The sequence below is a fragment of the Hesperophylax consimilis genome, chromosome 12 (assembly GCF_061612785.1).
Source record: "Hesperophylax consimilis isolate HC1 chromosome 12, BYU_Hcon_1.0, whole genome shotgun sequence".
Taxonomy (NCBI): Eukaryota; Metazoa; Arthropoda; class Insecta; order Trichoptera; family Limnephilidae; genus Hesperophylax; species Hesperophylax consimilis.
In genome coordinates this window covers 13,944,600-13,962,311 of record NC_142847.1, presented here as the reverse complement: position 1 = coordinate 13,962,311, position 17,712 = coordinate 13,944,600, and the positions used below count along the sequence as shown (strand labels likewise).

Genomic DNA, 17,712 nt, shown 5'->3' with positions numbered 1-17,712 from the left:
GCCATGTTTTTTTCTTGCATAAATCAAAACAGGCGGATGGTATTAAGCGGGAATTTAAACCTTATCGCCATCTACGTAAGGGTTCTTATTGATAGCGGCTCAATTTAAAATATTACACGACGTAGTGCATCGCCTTAAATCGTATTATTTTATGCACTGGTTTTTTTACTGCATTCAAAGACATAAATCATGTGCAATACAAGTAATAATTATACCAGAAGACTGTCAGCTAACGACTAACGATTGCTCCAAGTACCTACCTACTAACAGAACTAGCCTCTCCCATTTCAAACCTTGAAAATTCTCATTGAATCAACAATCTAAATCTAAGCGAATTCTTGAAAGCACTGCTACATTATTTGCGTAGTAAGTATTTGCCATTATATTTTTCAATAATGAGTTTTTGCAAATGTAATTCAACTTCGTTTCTTGGAATTTTATTAGGTTGGGGTGGGACTAGTCGATTTTAAAAATCGATGTGTATGGTGATTTTAGTTGTCTGCCTACGTCTATAAGACGTAAATAGAAACTCGAAACAAATTGTAATATTATTATAATTTGTTTTTGACTTCATCTGCCATAACGGAGAATACGATTTTTTTTTGTAATAATTTTTGAGAAGGTATGAAAGTTGGAAGCTTTGAGATGTGCATACACGGAGAAAACTTACTGATATGAAATTTATTAGGAATTTGGTCAAATTATTCATTTTCCTGTTAAAAACGGGATCGGTAGCCTATAAAAAATAATTTGACAAATCTCATAACAAAATCTCAGTAAAGTACGAATATGTTACGAAGAAGTCGGAACACGTGTATAATAATATTTTCACATCTCGTCTATTATATTTATTCGGATAAGGCCACCTGCGTGAACACGTGTTCATATATATTCTGAATGATTAATATTTTACTAGGAAATGATCATGCAGTAACATTTTTAACTGTATCTTGATAAAAAAAACCGTTCTCATTTTTCTCCGTGTATACATGGTGTCGGGAAACTAGAGGTACAAGAGGCAAACCGGTGAATCTAACTAAAATATATTTTTGATTTACGCTTTCGAATTAATAAGTTGGAATTTTTTGTTCGAATTTTAAAAAAATTGGTCTGAGGTTACTTTCAGCTCTTGTATTGTCTGAAAAAGTACATACTTGACTTGTGTGAGTTTAGTTTTCAAGGTGAAGAATACCCTCATGTTACCCAACCTCCGTTAAGATATGGCACCAGAAGAAGAACGTGGTTACTAGAAATATATCATTTTATAAAACGAAAGCCATTTAACTGGGAATATTGGAAACAATTTGCATTTATTTCGGAACGGTTATTCTAAATGTTGCTCAAATCATTATTTATTCTATTTCAGTCCTGTTAACAGGAGGGTTGAATATCAAGGGGTAGCTTGCTTTATTTTCCACAGGGTTCTAGAGTGCAAATTAGCTAAATTTGGAACGGATGGCATTCAATATAATACAAATTTATATCTGCAAAGGCGAAGCCTAACTTTTCGTGGAATCCTAAAAGATGACTGTGCAAAATTAGGTTTAGATCAGTCAAAGGTTGTATGATTGAATAGTGACCGAGTATACATAACGTACAGACTAGCTTTATTATTACCTTCGTATCGTTATAATATTATTTAAAAATGTGACCGAGGTATACTTGAGATATTAAAAGTGTAATCTTTTTTTTTCCAGACATGAAAATGGGTGTCAACGTTTTACAAAAATATACATATGTAAATAATAATAAAACTAACTACTGTAATGGATAGCGGTGTGTGCAATGCTCTGCCTGCCTTTTATGGCAGGCAGAGCATTGCACAGTGCACACACCGCTCTGTCCAGCTGAAATAAACAATATTATTATTATTATTATTATTACGAAAAAACGCTGTACTTATTTTTGAACCACAAAAATTGTCGGTTTTAACAAAACTGTCATAAGAAATTAGTTCGATAAACATTTGATATATGTGTATAACATGTATTTTTACCACGAAATTGTTCTGATAACGTCCAAATCTACACGGAGAAAAATGAGTACCTATGGGTTTTTTTTAATCAAATTACTGTTAAAACTGAGACTGCATGACCATTTTTTAATGAAATATTAGTAATTCAGAATATATCTGTTCACGCAGGTGGCCTTGTCCGAATAAATATTATGAACAAAATTCGAAAATATTATTATTTTTTAGAACACGTTTCTGACTTCCTCATAACATATTCGTGCTATACCGATAGTTTTTTACGAAATTTGTCAAATCGTTCGTTATAAGCCTCCAGTCCCGTTTTTAACAGGAAAACGAATTATTTGACAAGAATTTTTAAGAAATGAACAATATTTTACATCATTGGAGGGGACCCACCCTTTCCCGACGGCTGTGTGAGGAAACTGATTGTTTAACCTCCTTAGCCGCACACGTCAGGACTCTAATTTTGTAAAAAGAAGCTATATTTATTTTAAAATGAATCTAGACCCTCCAATGTCCCTGCATGCATGATTGTTAGTACGAAATAATGTATGCATACTTACATTAATAGTAACACAAAATAAGAACACATATGAAATGTGTTCGCCTGGTGGTTTGGCATCTAAAATTAAATAATAAATAAGGAGCACAAATTTTATAAGTGGAAGTATGATTGAAACATTAAAATATACAAGCCGCGTATAGTATTAAAGAGCTAAAACACAAAAAGAAACAGTATTATCATTATCAACGCGTTCCCAATAAATAAATAAGGCCCAAATTCAAAAGTAAAAGGAAGAATGTGCATTAAAAAAAAACAGTGTAAAGAATTGGCAAAAACGGTGTAAAAAGCCAGTATACACAATAAATGAATAAGAAATAATAAAACAAACAAATAAAATAATAAATGCATTGCGATCATGCCATAAGACAAAGAAAGTAAAACTAAAGTATATAAAAATAAAAATAAAACATAAAGCAATCGCGCATAAAAAATATTAAATTTGTTATAAGAGGAGTAACCGTGGAGTGACAGGAACAATACGCTTGGCACCTGAAACAAAGATGATTTTAATCTAAATCTGCAACTCTAAGCACAGGCCATCTCTCTACCCAGGACTTTACAAACTTTTTGAAGCATTCAAAATTTTCTCTGTTCAACACGAGATCGGCATTCCATGCCGGTCTTGTAATCCCTCTCAAGCCATCCAACATTTCCTCTCGGGCATCCTTCATCAACTCGCAGTGCCACAGAATGTGCTCGGCTGTCTGGTTAGTGTCACCACATGAACAGTTCGGATGAGGAGACAAGGCGAGACTATGTAGCCGCCCCCTGAGCTCCCCATTACCGGACACCAATTGCGTCATATAGTGATCCAGTTTTATGTGCGCCCCTTCCATTCTGCTTTTAACTGAAGGGAAGAAAGAGAAAGTCAATCTACCCTTCGTCGACCTATCCCATCGCTCTTGCCATACACTCAGCGTTCTATCTCGCATGGCTTTCAATAAGCCAGGAAGGGACACCGCTCCACCGGGTGTCAGTTCGACTCCCAGGTGGACAGCGGCCTTACCTCTTGTCAATGCCTTTTTTGTCAAAACTTCCCTTATTTCCAAGTCAATCGGCAGTGTACCAGCCAGAACCGGTAATGCATCATTAGCCACAGTCCTATATGCGCCCGAAAGAGCCAACAGGGGAGTCCGTTGGCCCCGCTTGAGGGCCAAGTGGATCAATGCATTATCCAGCCGGTGCTCCCACACAGAAGCTGCATACGAGACATGCGTCACGTAAACACCCCTATATATGAGGCGAAGTGCCGGAGTCCGCAATCCCCACTCAGCCGTTGAGAGCCTTCTCAATTTCAAGAATAGGGCCTGGGCCCTGCTAGAAACGCTCTTGACGTGCGCTAGGAACGAAGAAGATCTATCTAAAGTGACGCCTAAATACCTGGTGCTTTCAACGAAACGAATAGTGGAGCCTCCCATTCTGATGGTAGGGTTTCTGGCACGACTGAGCATACCCTTCATCAAGAGTCCCACGGTCTTATGGGGAGCGAAGTTCAGCCTGTTTCTCTTACCCCATTCAAGAATTTCACGCAGACCCTCTTCTGCTTTACTCTCCACTTCCTTTCTGCTGTCCCCTGAGACCAAAAGAAACTTATCATCTGCGTAGTCGACCGATATGCATCCTTCAGGCAAGGGTAACCTAGAGGAGTCGTCAAAAAGGATGTTCCACAGGTCAGGCCCGAGGACTGACCCTTGTGGACAGCCCATGTTTTTTTTTTTTTTTTTTTTATATTTATTGAAACATATAAACAAGGTTACAATTTTTTTAACAATATAAACAAAAATATATCAATCACTCTCCTAATAAAGCAGCTGCTTGTGTTTAGGAGAGGACAACAAAAATATTTTTACATTTGTTTAAATTAAACAAAAAATATTAGTAATAAAACAAAAAATAACACAAAAATAACAATAAAAGTAATAAAAATATAGGTTAGTTAATAAATGATTCAAAGAATTTAAAAGGCAAAAACATATTTCTAAACAATAAGTAAAGTTATGAGGTGGTACAAGAGTATTTTAATTTAATTTTTTTTTAATATTTTTCGTAGTTTTCTTCCGATCGTATATCAAGGGGTAATTTATTAAATAATTTTACACCCTTGAATATATAGTGATGTTGTGCTGTTGTGGTTCGTGCTAGTGGCACGGTTAGTCCTCCAACAGATATTATTCTTTTGCTAATATTCAATTGTGGTAAATTATTTTTAGAAATCTTTATGTATTTGTAGAAGTGCAATTTTGTCATAAATTTTTGTAAGTGGGGGAACCGGGAAATCTTGAAAAACATTTATAGTTGGGTAGTAATATGGCTTTTTTAAGATGATTTTTATTAGTATTTTTTGAATAGTTTCCAGTGGGAGTAGGGATGATTTATATGCACCCCCCCAAGCCACGATTCCATATTGTAGGACAGAGTGCGCCAATGCATAATAAATATCTTTTAGTATTTTTAATGATACAATATTTCTTAGTCTAAAAAATATATAGATTAGTTTTCTCATTCTGTCTACTGTGGAATTTATTTGACTTTTCCATTTAATGTTATTATCAATAATTATTCCAAGATATTTTATTTCTTTTTTACTACTAATGTTTATACAGTTTGAATTACAGGGTGCGAATTTAAGGAGGCAATTTCTTTCGTGAATTTTTATGTTTAGATTTACATTTGAGTTATTCCCTGTTAGGCTATAAGGTATAAAATGGGTTTTTTCGACATTCAGTGTCAATAAATTTTCGTCAAACCATAGTTTAACGATATTTATTGCATTATTAGCTGATACTACGACCTCATTCCATGAATTTCCTTCAATAGTTATAACTGTATCATCTGCGTAAGATATGATGTTTCCAATGATTGGGAGTTGAAAAAGTTCATTAACATATATTATAAAAAGTAAAGGTCCCAAAACAGTTCCTTGTGGAATTCCAAAATCTATATTTTCTATTTCACTTAATTCGTTGTTTACTTTAACCTGTTGAGTTCTTTGATAGAGATAACTTTTTAACCATGTTTTAGCTTTGCCAGTAATTCCTATATTATTTACTTTATTAATTAATTTTGAATGTGACGTCACGTATGATGAAAAAATCACCATACATCACAATAACCTTTCTGTTACGTAAATAATCACTAATAATATTGAACAGTAAAGGCGGGCAATTACGACTTTTCAACTTAGTTAAAATCATCGGCCACCACGCATGATCGAAGGCACCCGAGATGTCCAAAAATATTCCAATTACATACTTCTTGGTACAAACCCTCACCCATTCAAGCGCATACTTAATGGCGTGCTCAGTGGACTTACCGGGGATGAACCCAAATTGGCGGCCGCAGGGTGGAGACAGGGTGAGACGGAGCCTATGTTTGATGATTTTTTCCAGTATTTTACCTAAGATTGGAAGTAAAGTGATGGGTCTGTAGGCTCCGATATCTGTTCTCGGCTTGTTGTTCCCCTTTGGTATAATCCGGAGCACGCCTTTCTTCCATTCTGTAGGGAATACTCCTCTACGCAAGCACGTTTCCAACACTTGATAAAGCTCCTCTTTAGCGTGGATCCAAACATTCTTCGCTATTATGCCGTTCAATCTGTCAAATCCCGGTGCCTTCTTCGGACCCAAACCCTTAATTATGATTTCAACCTCTGCTCGACTTAATGGTGGTACGCCGTCCCCCTGGGCGAGGTCTTTAGGTGGAAGCCGTGACAGGTTTCTTACCTGTTGATGGTGAACACTTTCCCCATTAATTGAGTCTAGAGGAACTAACTTGCCCAGAAGTGTCTCAAGAGTGGAGACTATGTCAACACTCTCTGCGTTCCCTTCGCTATTACCGAGCACAACGCTCGATAAGTATCGTTCTGATCCTTTTCCCGAGTTTTCAAGAGCGCTGTGGATTTCCCACGGGTTGGCGTTACCCACTTCATCTACCCAACTATGCCATGCAGCTCGTTTTGCTGAGAGGACGGCCGAACGACAGGCGCCACGGGAAGCCCTAAAACGGGCCTGAAGTGCAGCCGCTTCTTCAGGCGAGCATATACTCCGCCTAACCACTACCAGGCCCCTATAGGCTCTTTTGTAGGCCCCTTTCAGCAAAGTCAGCTCTTGTGTCCACCACGGCGTCCTAATTAACTTCTTTGGGTTTGATCTGCCCAAAGAAGTTTCAGCGGCTGATACCACCGCCGCGTTGAAGAAATTCCCCAAGTTGTCCGGTTCCCTAGCGGCTACGTCATGAAAACCCCTTAAAGATTGACGCAGCGCATCCCCAAAGCTATCCCAATTCGCCCTAGTGGTTCTGAAGTTCCAAGATGATTGTGGAGCTTTTGTCTTTGTAATTCCCACTGAAAAAGTTATCAATCTATGATCAGAAACTATCGCACACTCATGAACCGTCCACTTTGATATTTTTGACGCAACAGATCCAGAGCAAAGAGTGAGATCAATGTTGCTTTCGCCACCGGTTCCTGAAAATGTTGAAAACGTACCTGGTTCATTGAGGATGAACAGACCTTGCGCTGAGATAAGATCTTCGACGGCATAGGATCTTTCCGTTCGATTTCCGTTAAAGTCAAACCAGAGAGGCGAACGCGCATTGAAGTCACCTCCAATAATTATGTTTCGGCCTTTTAATTTATGCAAGGCACGCGTGAGGCTCAAAATATGCGGTTCAACTAAATTACCATATTTAAAATATACTGATATCACGATGATCTCAGTATCGCCAAATTTAAAGGAAACACAGGTTTGGTATTCGTTCGACAGTCCCTCGAGAAGGAGGGGGCTAATCAACGAAGTATTGACCAGAACACCCGCCCCGGGAGAGCTGCCTACTTCAAGTACCGCCCCTGGACTAATGATACCAGGTGTTTTCCCTTGCCAAACGTATTGTTCCTGAATGAGCAGAATGTCGATCCCAAGGTCGGTCATGACCCGCTGGGCCTCAAGGGTGGCTATCCGAGACCGCTGCAGGTTGATCTGGCCTATGGAGAGGGGATTAGCGGCGGCCATAATCGGTCATGCGAACTTGAGCCTCGATCGCAGCTCTGTTTGCGGGGCAGGCTCGGTCACCAGTACAATGATCGGCTGGTTTCTGAAACTTGGTACAAGTTGCGCAGATAGCGGCCTGTGCCTTCTTGGGGCACTCCTCGAAATCATGACCGGCTGCGGCGCAGTGGCGGCAAGAAATGAACTCCTGAGTACAAGATTTGCTTACATGGCCGTACATGTGGCATTTGAAGCAACGGGTAGCTCCCAGGTAGTCACGAACCCGACAGGCATTCCACCCAAGGTAGCAAAGACCGCTATCTATTAGTACCTTCCGGCAATCCGGATGACACGTGACAATCATATTCATAGTCCCGCCTTCACGTTTCCCAAAGAGGGATACCCTCCGCATTGTCCTAAAATGGTCTTCCCTGGAGAGAGTTGATTTTTCTGCGACGTTATTATCAAAAATTTCCTTGAAAAGAGCAGTGTCAGCAGCTGCGTCTCCTCTGGGGACGTCATAAATGACTATCTTGGGTAGTCGTCCCTGTGGGTTAACCATTTTCAAACCTTTGAGGGTTAATTTTTCCGCCGCCTTCTGAATGTTTTTGACACCCCCCGGGCTATCAGTTTGCAGAAGAACGCCTCCACCCTTGATCTTACGTGTCCTAACCACTTTAAAACCGTCGGTTTTGGGATCCAGAACCGATGTAAGTACATTCTGGGTCTCCTCAGATGTTTTGCCTTCAGGGGCAGTGGGGTAGAATAGAATAGTGGGCCTCAGAGAAGGCAGCTCACGCTCCTGTCCCTCGAATAAGATGGAACCACTGGGAGGCGCTCCGGAAGCTGCACCCGCATATGTTTTTTTACCTACCACTTTTTCAATAACTGGTGGCACATGGGACGGACGTTTAATGAGTAAATCTATTTTTTCCGATAATCCCTTCTGTGATTTAATAACCTCGGCAAAGGCGCCAGCTCTCGCGTTGGCGGCGGCACAGGTATTTGCCAGGTTCGCGAGCTCATTACGAATTAGATCTAAACTTACCTCTATAACTGAGCGGTCCTCCTTTTTCATTTTATTTTTCATCTCATTCACCTTTGCAGAGATCGTCGAAAGAGGGCTCCAAAATGGGGCGAGATAATCCTCCTCGACTGACATATCGTAGTTGTCACCTGAAATTAACTGTTCCTCAATTCTGCCACGCTTCTTTTTTGCTGGGTTAGGCGACGGGTTTTTGGCCACGTCACCAGTACCAGTGGAAATATTTCCAGAAGGAGCGTTCGCTACATCCTTCGGGGCGGCCAATATTGATGCTGCTCCCTCTTCACGGAGTAAGCTGCCATGGATACTGGTAAACGGTGAAGTGGGCCTTCTAGGACTACCAGGCTCCTTGTGGGCTTGAATACTCTCCATGAGCACATAGGATCTGGGAGAAGGTCGTCTCCTTTGTGAGGATATCTCCTTCCCTCTTGCCTGCGCTATTTTAATAACTTCCTCCTTTGAAAGCTCATGGAGGGCAACTTCCTCCTCGTCGGAGGAGTCCACGGAGGACATATTACATATAATAAAAATAAATTAAAAAGAAATTAACAAAAATAAAAAATCCAGACAAAATGCTGGAACTTACCGCTGTGGGTAGAATGCAAATACAGATGTTATTTACAAAATCTGCAAACTCACCAGAATTTCACAAAATCCGAATTTAATTATGTAATTGAAGATTAACACAGTACTGACAATAGTTTTTGCCGTGTTTATACAATTCAGATTAACTCAAAACACATTTAAACGTCACTACAATTTTCGGTAATCCGACCCGAAAATTAACTAAAAAAAACTATTTTTAACACTTATTATGTACTATTTTATTGCCGAAGAATAGAAATACAGTAAATAACCGCCAGAAATGCGATTAAATGTGATTATAACTAAGATTAACACCGTTTCGTTTCAAAAGTAAACAAACCGGTGGACGAAGGTAGGTATATCAACTGCCCGGTTCGGCTGGGCGAACTGAACTGATATTTTACATCAGTAACTATTTTCCGTGTATGACTTTTAATTCATTCTATGTTTGTGAATCTGAGGCCCAGTTGTTTCGCAGAAATTCAAATGTAGCGCCATTTTTTTTTTACATTTGAAAAGTCCGCATTAAAAGCTAATTCTAGGTGCGTTTCAGCTTTTTTTCAAATTTGAATAAACTGAGAATCTTAACTACACGGTAGGTACTTGTCCTTATCCAGCGATCACAATTTATTCAAAAGCATTCAACGGAATCTGCATTTAACGGAAACCTTTCAAATGTCAAAAAAACGAATATAGCCATTTGATGACTACATCACACGTGAATTTTTACGCAACAACTGGCCTAAGAGTCATTAATGTTAATATGGTACTTTGAATTGACCTCGTTCTACCAAAAAATATATCGATGCATTGCACAACAAAAAAGGGTTTTTCACCAGGACATAGTCATAATATTTAGTATTGGTGTCAACATTCACTTAGGTCAACGTTAAGGCGATTCACCACTTCGTATAACATTTAGAAAGGTGCCGCTAACAAAAGCATTCCTTATGTAGATGGCGATAATGTTTAAATTCCCGCTTAACATTAGCCGCCTATTTTGATTTATGCAAGAAAAACGCATCGCAAAAATATATGTTCTATTTTATTTTGCAAAGTTGAGATTCATTTTCCAAAGAATTTATTTTCCACATTATAAAATAATACCTTAAGGCGATGCACTAAGTAGTAATGCAAAATCATGTGTTTTTGGTTTGAAAATTTGGTCGCCTAGAAATGTTTCAGATGCTTTAATTGAATACTGCGAGTAGAATACATTTTGGCCTTTGAAATAATCGAGTGTTTTGTAGATAAGTCTTTTTATAAGCCCAGAAAAAAATAATGTATAGGCCTATGAAAACTGCTTTAAAGTTCAAAATTTCCTACTTACGAACCCATTTTCGGTTATGGTTTTATTGTATAATGTGGCAAATTAAGTTATTTATAAAATGATCGGAAAACATTTAAATATTTATGCCTGAACATCCACAAAATAAAATAAAGAGCACTTTTTGGCCATGTTTTTTTCTTGCCTAAATCAAAACAGCTGGATGGTGTTAAGCGGGAATTTAAGCCTTATCGCCATCTACGTAATGAGTTTTATTGATGGCGGATCGATTCAAAATATTACACGACGTATGGCATCGCCTTAACGGAAACCGAGATTTTGAAACATTTTTGAACAGTTTTTATAGGCCCGATGTTTTATTTTTTGTGTTCTACTCGCAGTATTTATTTGATGCATCTAAAACATTTTTAAGCAATCAAAAATTAAAATAAAAAACACAAGATTTTGCATTACTAAATAGTGCTTTTAACATTCCAACATTTAAGCCCATAATGACGTCACCAACCCGAACCTGATGTGATTTCCATAATATCCTAAATAAACCGCATGTATTGGATACCGGTTTGCGTGACGTCACTTCACATTCCATGGCATCGTTAATAATACGGTAATAAATTGAGCACACACTGCTTCATACTTCGCACGTTGAACTTGACATTAAATACAAACATAAAGCATATTTTTCAACCTTCCTTTGACCACCTCCCGTCAGCCTCAACACACTAAAACTGGGGATGTCACTGTCACAATTACACTGAGCAGTTAAGACTGTTGTGTGGTATTCAAATAATAATTGCCGATAACTGGGTTATAAGTTATAAGTTATAACCCACATCTAATGCATATAACAAAAAGAGAGGTCATCGCGTATATGAATCAGTGGCAGGACTATGTAACTAAAATCGCATCTCATTTTATTTCAATTTGATTCGAAATTCAAATCCATGAAGGGTAGACGATTAATTAGCTGTGGTATATGTCAGCTCCGTTATAACCTCTCTTTCAGTTTCACGCGTCGTTTATGACAAAGAAAGAGATATCAAAACAGTGCTATCAGCGGTATGGTCTTTACCAATGAACTAGGAACTAGGGAATCTACAATAAACGTGCATTCGATTATATTTATGACCTTTGCAAATTTAAATATCGAACACGATTAAGTTGGCCTTCAATCAGGACACGACGCGAAACGCACGCTCAATCCGTTACAAATATTCGTTTTGAGTTCTCTCTTTGAAATGACAAGAGAACCCCTAAAATTCCTCTAAACCATTCAACGTAAATAACTTAGTCCAGAACATAAAAAAACCATACAGCCATTTCGATTGGTAATACTACCAATCGAAATGATTGTATGGTACTATACATAGGTGTTAAATTCTTAAGCTAGTGAATTTTATAGTCAGATACTCTGAATAGATGGTACAAACATCAGATGTTTTCCTCTACCGTGCTGTATATATTATGTAAGGTTAACAGATAAAATATATGTTTAATACTAATGCGATAAGAAATGTAATAGGATAGGAATGCGAGGGTGTATAGATTATCTCATAGTATGGCAGATGAAAAGTTTAGAAAACCGATAATCTGGTTGGAAGAAAGATAAAGTAATTATAAGCGTTAGGAAGTACCTAGATATTCAAATCTTGACACGAAACATGACTAAAGTCATTTCAAGCAATGTTTCGATTCTGAAAGGCGTTATTGAAAGCAGGAAAAAAACTCTTATACCTACAGTTTTGATAATATTTAGTAGGACGATTTTTGATTTTGTTTTTTGATGTGAAACCGCGTCTGAGCCAGTGAGACTACGTCATCCCTGATTGGGGTATGTTGTGAGGCTGAAGGTAAAGGGAGGGGAAAGAGATAGGGAAAATGTAGTAACTGGCTATTCAGATCTGGTCACTAAATTCAGGCAAAGCCATTTCAGGCAACTTTTCAGTCCTGGCTGGTGGGCTTACACCAGGGCGATACTGAGAGTAGATACCCAGGAACGTGCCGAAAATATACTTAATATTATTTTTAATGAGTAAGTTGTGAAATAACACAAAATAATCAAATAAAATTTACTTGCGCACGCCGGGATTTGAATCAGCGACGAATGGCTTGCTAGTCGACCGCCTTATTTAGCTAATCGAAAGATTATTTAGCCGACATTAAAGTAGGCATTTATTTGATTTATTGTGGGTTGCCAAACAATAAGAATGCTTCGCAACTTTTAATAATAATAATTAATAATAATTACCCATTAGAGACAAAAACCCACTTATAGGTAAACTTATTAAATTATGGACGAATTGTAAAATTATGTAAATTGCCAGCGGATAATGGATGCAAATCGTTTCAAATTAAAAACAACATATTTAGAAGTAGGTACCTATTACAAATAATAATGTCATGATTACCCAAGCCCTACAATAATAAGCAAGCAACCGGCACTTTAAAGAAATACGTTCTTTAAACCGGATGGTAATATTCCTATTTTACTTATCGCACGTCTGGAGGTAATCTGGTAATCAGGGCCGTCGCAGACTTGTGTCAGATGGCGCAGTGCACACGGGCGGTCGAAACAAGGAGCGGCTCTTTAATTTGTCTGTCTCGGCCATCATACGATTCAGTTGAAAGTATGACCACATAGTTATCACGTGTTTAAGATGTCTTATGAACATTTATAATCTACAATTAGGTTTGAATACTTATACCTAAAAGCTGGTGTAAAATCTTACTAAGAGAAAATATTATTGTTTTTTAACAATGTAAAAATGAGATCTCTAAGGAATATTATGTATAGATTATTTTCAAACATTAACCATAAAAAACGGTTATACTTATAAAGCTATGTAATTAATCTATACATATGTGAAAACTACGTTAAAATGTTATATGTAAATAAAAATAAAATTACGTCATTTTACAAACGAGACTTTAAGAACGTTGCCTCCTTTTCTCTCACAAACGATAAGTTCACGTAAAAGTATGACAGAACTATATGAATGAGTTCTACGTATGACAAAATTATGAAAGAGAATATCCAACAAGATTATGTAGGCATAATCAACACGTTTCATAAAATCAGTTTTTTTTTCACAATATTGACACTGCTTTCACATTGAGATACCGGTCAGACCCAGATCAAGTTCTCCACAGACCCTGTTGCACCACTTACCGCCTCCCGGGTGTCGCTCATCGGGGGGTTAAAAAAGGATATACAATTTATTTACACCTGAAGACGGCCCTGCTAATAATCCGGATAATCGTAGTCGACCATAAGCCACAGAACTCTCTCTGGGCTATTTATGCCTTGGAATTTATTCATGTCAAAACCATTCACAAACAAACCTAGGCACCTTTAGATACCTTACTCGTGCATAATAAATGCTTAATCCGCTGCTAAAGTAAATAAGCATTTATTTCTGAATAGACCCTACGCAATGTGACATTTACCACAAATGGTTCGTTTATATTTAATTAACTCTACATTCTTCGTAATAAACTAACTAACCATCACTCCGTTTCGCAGCAGGGGTTGGCAGAGAGGACAGACCACCAAACAACTCGATCATAGCACACACTTCTTGCTTCAATCACATTTAAACATCGTCTCATACTCTTCCGTTATTCTGACTCTTGTAAGGACTTGACTCAAGTATTTGGCTAACTTCCTCGAACGTATTTGGCTAACTACCATATTATTGTACTACTTTACTGTTCGGCTTCGTCTGAGCTAAAACACTCATTTTAGAATTATTATTTTAATATTGAATAGAAAATAAAAAGTTGCCTATAAATTTGAAATTGAGATAGAAAAAGGCCTAAAATTCTCTCCAAAATAAAATTATATGTACCGACCAGAAAACGTGAAAAAATGCAACCTTTTCTGTGATAATTTAAAGACAAATCATCAGGCTCACACACCATTTAATCGACTGCATAATTTTGACAATAGATTTGAGAATGTTGTAGACATGTTTGAAGATACTTTTCGGAAATGTATGAGTTTACCACTCCGTAGTAAATATGCATTTTTTCTGTGTTTGTTTATTTTTACTTTTTTTTTAAAATATATTTTTTTATAAATTATTTTATACTTTACAGGAGGTTAGTTTTCTTTATTTATTTTTTGTAGCATTACTTATTTTATAAATCAATACAATGTACTTGCTATACCATTGTTACTAGGCACTACAAATAGGTAACACAGAGTTAAATTTTTCATGACGTCAGAAGTCACTATTTGAGAGTTTTAGTGTATATCTTTATGACGTCCTTATAGTACCTACTTAGAGAGTTATAGGTATATTATACATAGGAGGTTACATTTTGTCACCAAAAATTCCGTAGTTTGACGAATCATAGACCATATTTTAAATAAATAACTTTTACTTAGGCTACATATCAAATCAATAATTTATTTACATAAATAACTGACGCAGTATTCGCTTTCAAAATCTATCGGCGTACGTTCATCGTGACTTGTTTTATAATCGCTTGGTGCTTTCCTTTCGCTAGTCTGCATTTAATATTATCAATATTAAAATAATTTTATAGTTAACGAATAGAAATATCGAAAGCTTGGAGAAACTTTTGACGCGAATTGCGCGGTGGCAAGCCATTTCCAGTACTAACAACTTAATGTTAGCATGTCAAGATACAAGTATAATTAAAAGGCTTCTTGGTTTCATATTAATTCAAAGATATAGTTAGTAATAATTTCTAGCTTAGTAACATAGTAACGCTAATTTGGAAATCATATACCAACCAACACAGTGTATTACACTTTTAATACTACATGTACCTACAAGGGATCTTGGAATGAAATATCCACACAAGAGATCTATCGGACAATGAGCAATTTGGCAGATGTGTTAGTTTAAATAACACATCTGCCCTTATGATGGACACTGCAATGCTGTCCGAAACGTTGGCTAAATAAAGAGTTAGTGCAACACGGCATAACACCCCAAAAACAAATAACAAAATTATACAATTCTGATTTAGTTAATATTTTATGTAACATTCAATAAGTTAATAATTATTTAAACATTGATAAGTATAATATATTATATGAATTAAGACAATTGAGGAATGATGGAAGACTAACTTATTGGAAACTGCTAATCATGCATTGTTAGCAGTTGAATGACAGGAACCAATGCAGTTCAATAGTTACAACTCAGTAGAAATGCATCAAATCAAGCAGCCAGTTTCAAAGTGTCTTCTTCTATTTTGTTTTCATCTTGCTTGTTTAATTAAAACGAAGTATTAGCGTCACTTGAGTATTATAAGAAAGAATTAAGCTTAACTTGAAAAATTTGATAGAACGGACGTCATTACTAATAATGGCCCATTATCAAATATTTTGCGGTTTCCGCTTTAACCACGTGTGGTGGTTAGTCAAATCATATTAAGATAAATAATCAATTTCGTAATGCATGCTCACCCAAACAAAGATAAAATTTTATTTAATACAATTTTTTGTCATTATAAAAAAAAAATTGTCATTATGTAAATATTTTCAACAAAACAATCATGTACGACCACCGCAATATTAATATGTAATATACTTGTGATAGTACTTGTCTTCAGAAAACAAAATTCTGTCACGCTGTACACCGAACTACCGTTTCAATCGAAAAAGAAAGTTCACTAATATTTTCCATATTTTTAAGTAAACAAAAGAATAAAATCAAGATTTTTAAGCAAAAAAACTTTCCAGTATAATTTTAAGAACATTTTTTGCACGTCATGCTAGAGGTGTTTTATCTTCCTTTAAAATTCCTATCTTTCTTTTTATCAGTGGCTGAATTGGCATCGCGTCAGGGACCCGCCCAACCGTCGCGTCGGGAGTTCAATTCCACGGATGTATAAGTCCTCCATCATGGCACAACCAACATTTTCCGCTTACTGTGACTGTGGTAGGAGATTTTCATCGTGATTGTTTGTTTTTCACAAACTTAAAAAAGTTCATTTTACATAGTTTAAAAATATATAACAACAAAGCAATCGGTAGTTATATAGGTTTAAGGACCATTATTAAAATTTTTAAATAAACTTTCTTGCGGTTACGCCGCTTTGTTACAAGAGCAATTTGTTGTTTTTTTTTCGTAACTATTGACGGAGTTTTATGTAATTATAATTATAATTATAATAATAAACGCAATATTTGTACAAATAAACCTGAGGCTTCATAATATAATATCTACAACCGCACTAAACATTAATATATATTTTCACTTTCTTAAAAAAAATCCTAATTGCATTTTAAATTCTCATAAATAATGGATATGGAGCACAGGTAGACCGACTTTAATACATTAACATAATTAAATACGGTCTGATAAAAATTCTGTACACAAAGTACACAAGTATACAAGTTTTAAGAGTGACACCAATTTAGACAAGTATGAATTCCTCTACACGCCAAATCTCTGTATTTGTAAGGACACAGAGAAAGCAAAAAATCTGAATTTTTGCTTTTACAATCATTGACAACTGACTTCTAGTGATTCTTGACATTATTTGTAGTAAAAAATAAACGAAATTTTGGTCTCCGGTGACAATATTAATTTTTTTCAAATCTATTTTTTTTTTAAACAATTTATTTCACATGTGCATTAGCATTAGCCTTGCGGTCGACCGTAACCCCCCAACCAGACCCTTACTGTCCAATACCTAGGTACTTATTTTTTATTTTACATTTTTTAATCCAAATAACCTCGGAAAAATTGGTTAAACAAGTCCCTATGTATTACATACAGAAAAAAGCTGAGAAAATTGACACCAGAGCTCACTGTTCGAGGGTTTTCTTGCTTCATACAATCAAATTATATGATAAAAATATGTTCTAACATCCATATTTAATAATAGGTAAAAGTTATCACATACTTTTCCTCCAAACCATTTCCTAATACAAAAAATACAAGTGCCTTCTGTCTATGCCACATCGGGAGAATATTTTCACAATAATGCGTTCCGTTCCCACGCTCGAGGCAAAACTTTTCACAATAATTTTAATTTTATTTCCTTGATCATAATAGCATGACACCGCAACTAGACCAAAAGGCTACCTCGTTTCTAAGAATGGCTACGCTTCAAACTACTTACGTTTAGTTACGTGAAAGTTAGCGGTGGGAAATTACTCTTCTGCGATCGGCCTGTTCGTGTACAAGAAGAACTACTCACTTAATTATTAAACTATTTCACTACTTTTACTGGGTGCATAGGAAGAAAGTTATTCTTCGTGTAAACTTGTCTGAAAAAGTTTTT

At 36.5% G+C, this 17,712-nt stretch overlaps 1 protein-coding gene across 6 annotated transcripts in view; it reads left to right on the top strand.

Annotated features, from left to right (window-relative positions):
* Window positions 1–17,712, top strand: part of T48 (FU domain-containing protein T48) — a 62,381-nt gene that overhangs the window by 7,819 nt on the left and 36,850 nt on the right. The window contains exon 1 of one of the 6 annotated variants that reach the window (XM_089637727.1): window positions 16,276–16,361. The exons of the other annotated variants lie outside the window; for them this stretch is intronic. The gene's annotated coding sequence lies outside the window, so the exon portion shown is untranslated. Of the gene's footprint in view, window positions 1–16,275; window positions 16,362–17,712 lie in introns of those variants that run through there. 6 annotated transcript variants of the gene reach the window in all.